Source organism: Temnothorax curvispinosus, unplaced genomic scaffold, assembly GCF_003070985.1.
Source record: "Temnothorax curvispinosus isolate PA1 unplaced genomic scaffold, ASM307098v1 QBEX01007785.1, whole genome shotgun sequence".
NCBI lineage: Eukaryota > Metazoa > Arthropoda > Insecta > Hymenoptera > Formicidae > Temnothorax > Temnothorax curvispinosus.
The window spans coordinates 389,613-395,612 of record NW_020217565.1 but is presented as its reverse complement, the minus strand read 5'-3'; positions in this window follow the sequence as shown (position 1 = coordinate 395,612).

Here is a 6,000-nt window from a genome sequence, read left to right as displayed (position 1 = left end):
GTTATGATAATGCGAAGAAAACTGCGCATCATCTTGGAGCGGCCGAATCCATCCGCAGTCTCACGGTCCAGGTCGAGCCATCGCTCCTAATGGGTGACGATGCGTGGAATATGATCCATGTTAGACAGCATAATGTCGCGTTATTACTGCACCCTTTGTGCGTACTCCCCCGCGTACCATATAGCGATCAATTCAACTTAGTTTCCCACCGGAACACCCTACTTGAAATCGAAACCATCTAGGACGTACGCGTGACGCGGTCACCACGTAATTTCCGCACACCGCATCGTGAGTAATCTCATGTAAAAACGTATAATATACGCTGAGAAAGTTGCGTATAAATCTACATATAATACCTAAAACAATACTTTGATACATTTTTACATAACTTCTGAATAAATTACGACTCTATGCTGATGTTCTCTTAAGTCTTTCAAAATTTTGTCCAATTTCATTATTAACTGCAATGATAAAGACTGATGCTTTAATTGCCAATTGTATAAGTCTGAAGAGACAAATTGTAACCATTCGAATGTTCGAATGATGACGCAAATCATCTAATGTTCGAATTCACGATTATTATTCGGAACGAATGGGCGGTCTCGGAAGAGAAATCCCGATCGGACCTCGACGATAGCGATATGCAAAGGCGTTCAATGCGCGAGTGACTCAACAGCTTCCGCCTGTTCGCCGATTCCACGCCTCGCGTAATGGAGCGCCAGATGATACCGGGCGCCGTATGGAAGACTACCGCGTGTTTGTTAAGAGATTCGCCACGGCGAGCTTCCCGTGGCGAAACGCTAAGTGCATCCCTCTATTATTCAAGCCTCGTCTTCCAGCGAGCTCACGTCACGAGCGAGCTCGGCTGCGATCGCGCCCACGGTAATGAAAACGCGAAGTGCATCGGGTAAGGGAACGCGATGAAATTGATTGATTTATGCTCCTCGCGACGAACGAGCGGCCGAACGCGGACCGTATAAGCGACGACGCGCGACGCTGCGTGCGCGCTAACCGACAACTGATTGACAGTTACCGAGATATAGGGAATATTGGTATACCGTTCTTTAACTTTCATAAAACTTTTCTCGAAAGTTTCCTTCGTTTGCGCTAATATTCAAGTTTAGAAGTCGCAACCGCTCGCCGAAGTTTGTGCCAGCTTGACGTTACGATGGAGAAACTATGTCAGAGACCAGAAGAAATTACCCACGAAAGAGCGTCCCGCAGTTAATTTTGGGCTACGATAAATAGTGCTCGAAGAGTAAAAAGGGAAATTATCGTCTTTTTTTTTGTACGTTTCGTGGAGATGTGCAAACTATTCGAATACGAATTGAATCGAATCGAATTGGGTGAGATTCGATTCGATTTCGAATTTCTAATGATTCGAATCTGAACTATTCGAAAATTTCGGATCTAGTTGGTTCAAACACGAATCATATATATTATATAATCATTATAATCAATATTATTTTCCTATACAAAATATTTTCTTATTATCTACATGTTAAAATTCAACCTAAATCTAAATCTCAACAATTATATTGTCAATTGAAAATTATATTTCAACGATTCGATGCGATTCTATTCGACATCAGAACTCCTTGATTCGCACATCTCCAACGACTCGAGACGTCTAATTTTTATCGCAACTTGCGTATCCACATTTTCGCGCTAGAATATCTCCGGAATACAAACGGGGCCTCTCGTCTCTCGCGTGGTATATACTATTGAAATCGAGTGTTTCGGAAAATAAAGCGTGCCGAACGCCATACGTTATTTCGTCCCCTTTAAGTGCGACTCGACGAAACGAGCGAATTGCTACGAATTTGTCGGAATTGTGTTTTCGTCAGAACGCGGCACGGTCCGAGGTAAATGCGGGACGTCACCTAAGGTGCCACCCAAGACCCATCCCCTGCGCGTCAGATCTCGAAAGATCTCGCGCGCTCACCAGCCTCCGTGACATCGCCGACGTACGAGACGGACGGGCCTTTAGTCGGAGATTCCGAGAAGGCGACGGCAGAAGAGGGTAGTCCCCGTATCGAGGACTCGCATCTGCCACGTCACCCGACCGGCCGCTCTTGTCTCCTCTTTCCGGATACGCTTCTTCCCTGCTCGTACCCTACGCCCTGGCCCTGCTCTTCTACGTCCCCCCTTCCCCCTTTTCGTCCTCTCGGCGTCTCGTCGGTCTCTCAATCTACCTGGCCATCTACATCCACGTTATCTTGCATCGCGGCCACGACGGCGACTACTAATTCGAAGATTTACTGAAAGTAAGACCTTAAACGCGCATCGCAGCCCTGTCGAAGTTGGGTAACGATCGGATCAGCGTCGTCCGGGCAAAGTGCGGGCCGAACGGCACGCCGATCCTGCCGCTGATAGAGTTGTCATAATTATACAAATTAGTCGCAGGTATATTGGAAAGATAGAGACAACGAGGGAGAAAGAATTCGATGGAAAATGACAACTGCGGAAAAGTGTACGGGACAGATGCTCCGATGAGTGTTAAGGGATAGGCGTTCGATGAGTCGATTTTTTTTTACAAAACAAAAGGATTGTCTCCGCTCGTCTTTCCGGACTAAGCTTCTTCTTTCGCGAGACAGTCGCGAGAAGGCGTTGATGGAAGAAAAAAAAGAGAAGAGGCGAAAAGATAGAGATAGTTGAGTATTCTTGTGCGACAGATACTTCCTCGGCGAATTTGCGGGAGACGTCGCGACGCGGTGAAATTCTTATTGGCAGCGACCGCAGCGAGCCCGCCGGGTAAAACACATTTTAATGGTTACGGCGTCATCGCAACGTACGGGTACAGTGGCCGTTCGCGGAGCCGCTCGCCTCTCCCTCGAAAGTAACCGGTCCGGTTCGATTATCGTCCGGTTAAATTCGATTAAGTCGCTGCAAACGTCGCCACGCTGCCGTCGTCGCCGCGCCGATGCCGTGGCGTAGCGGCGGATAATAAATTCAATTTCGGCGTCTCGGCAGAGGCGCAACGAGCCACGACGTAAAACCGTCACGTCGCCGAATCACCGAGCGTAGTCGGCCGGCGTGACGCTACGCGGGGAGGGATATCGAATCGACGGGATAAGGGGATCGAAAATTCGGGACGACGTCCTCTATGGGGGTCGTCGGCGCTTGTAGGAATAATATTTTTGTTTCTCTTTCTCGCCTCGCGCGCAAGGTGCAGCGTTCCAAGAGGGATGAGGCCGAAAAGGGGGACTGTGCAAATTTTCGCCGTTTCGTTTTCGTTTGCGAGCGGATGGCTTTTTCTCACTGTGAAGATGTGAACGTTAATTATATTGATCTTATTGACGGTTTAAAGAATGGTCTTTTTGTAATAATTGTATTCCTGGAATAAACGTCGAAATGTCTGTCGATAAAAAAGGTAAAATTGAAATTAAAATATTAATTAGAGTACATCTTAACCCGGTAACGGGTGCCTGGGTGATTTTTACATCCCAGTATCGAAAAAATGAAACGCATTATAGTAATTTTAATGTGTTTCTTTCGTTTTTTAAATAATTTTTTGTTTTTTCCTTACATTTTTTAGAAAATGTTGAAATAAATCACATTGTCCTCAAATACTAATAAATTATAGAACAATCAAAAATATGCAAAATGTATTCGTCAGTTGAATATTCAGATCAGCAGCAGATCATTTTATTCTTCGAGATACAGCTATTTCGCGCGATTTGTGAAAAAAATTTGGAAATGGCTTAAAAAATTCAGTCGTGATAATTGAGAGGCGAGAGCCTCCTTTCGACTGCTATTTTTCGCGTGCCGCTCTCTCCTCTTGCTGCCGAAATACCTCAATTATTCTCTCGCTCCCCGGTCATCATCTCTCGGCACTCGAGAGTCGCGCGACATCAAAAGTCTCTCCGCACGTGCATACAGACGCGTCGCACAAAAGCGAAGGCGATCGAGGAGAGCGGCCCGCCGGCTGTCACCGCGATCGGGCGCAAAGTGCAACATGCTCCTCGTGCCAATTGAAATCGAAGCCGCGCGCGAAGAGCGAGAGGGGGAGAGGTAAGGGGGAGAAAACGGGAGCTCGAGCTGGGGGAGAAAGAGAGAGAGCCCGGAGGGGGCAGGTCGGGGCACCTGCTGGAGTAACAGCGCGCGCTCGTTGCGCGGCGCGCCCGGAGAATCGTGATTAAAGCTCCACCGTCCCGCGGGGGTCCGAGGTCTCGAGGTCGACATTTGGTGTCATTGTCGTGAGACGACTCGTGAGAGAGGGTGCGACGGGAAAGTCCGCGGCTACGCTCTAATGCTGATTTAATCAGAATCACGATGTACTATCTCTCTCTCTCTTTCTCTCCCCCCTCCTTCCTTCTCTCTCTTATATTTCTGTTCCCCTTCCCCTCTCTCCGCGACCGATTCTACTCTCGAACACTCTCCGGGCAATGTTGCGCGGACATCCCCTACGCGTAAGCGTACAAGGGCGGAAAGTGCGGTCGAATGAATTCAATCTTGCCGGCGTTAGATGGATGTGTGTTATGCCACTTATTACAGATCACTCGTACTTATTAGAGTAGTTAGAGCAGGGAATGACTGTTAAAATTTATATTTTTGTGCTGCGATATGTATAAAATAACGTAATTATATTTCTGGAAAAAACCGAGAGCGTTTTTTAATATTATTACTTCATGAATTAAAGCGATTTTCTACTGGAGCAATAAAGTTGGTAATTTTCACTTAAATCGGAATAAAATGAGTGCCATTTTACAAAATAAATCTATAATTCTACTCTTTACTAATCTTGAAAATTTTTTCCTATTAACTATGATAAAGCGCAAACTGTTTCATATATATTTTGTAGATATAATGGATTCGTAGTTTGAGATAAAATCGCGGGGCCGCGTATTAAAGTTAAAAATTCATAATTCTCACCTATCGCGCAATTTTTGCTTCACCAACAAGTCCGTGTTTGTCGACATTTAATTTTTTCAGCGCGCATGCCTCGGTTGGGAGAATATCGTTTATATCGCGGTCTCGTTACAGCAACGCGTCCAAAAGAATAATATCTCCCTGGGTCGACTCGTACGGGGTGCCAACTTGGCATCAGTGTCCCCTCACCTTGACTATAATTTTCGGTCCTACATACGTAATGTAATAATCGGCATGTATACCAGCCATATGGGCATGAACCGATGCGCCCTCGTGCATACAAGTATCGGCGCCGAGAGAAACTCGCGACAGAGACAGATTCCCCGTGCTCGCGCGTTTCCCCCCTGCTCGATGAATACGCACACTTGCCTAAGAGCGGGGGGAACGACTGAAAGCATCTTAGATTACATTAGATTAAACATCCCTTTGCAGTCCGATCATCTCTACGAGTTCGATGTCAGAGTCATTTTCCGTCCAATATTATTGTATATACCCCTCGTACGTTTACCTTCGTGATATGTGGCTACAGTTGCACATACGAATAACTTACTGCGTGCCGTTACATTAGAAAAAAATAATAAAAATTTATCATGCCTCGAAACAGCCGATTGTCTTCTTATCATCTTACTAAATCATTTTTTCGATTGTGAATCCTGCTACAAGAGGTTTAAGACATTACGCGCTAACACGTCTCGTATTTACGAATACATCCGGATTGAATCGCAACGCGCGTTTACGAGGAGCGCATTTCGGTCTTCGTTAGATCTTCGACGATCTACGCCGCCGAGTTGGCCAAGTGGCGCGTCCGGCGCAAGGAAAAGTAAGCGTCGGCCGACCCGAACCGAAAACCTTGAGGGGGAGACCTCGCGTCCCCTTCCTCCCTTCCTCCCACCCACCCCCGCCGCCGTTAACCCCGCGTGTATTCACGAGACGACACAGATATGCTTTTAGCGCGAGGCGGGGTGCGTTTCCGAGCACACGCATCGCCCGTGTTACAGAAGCGCGTGCCCGCGCGCGCACATGCCACGCGACGGCGTTAAGACGACACGCGAGCGATGCTGGGCGACGTCGCGGCGTCGTTACGGGGCGAGCACGAGGGGGAGAGCGGAACCGAGGAAAAATCACCCT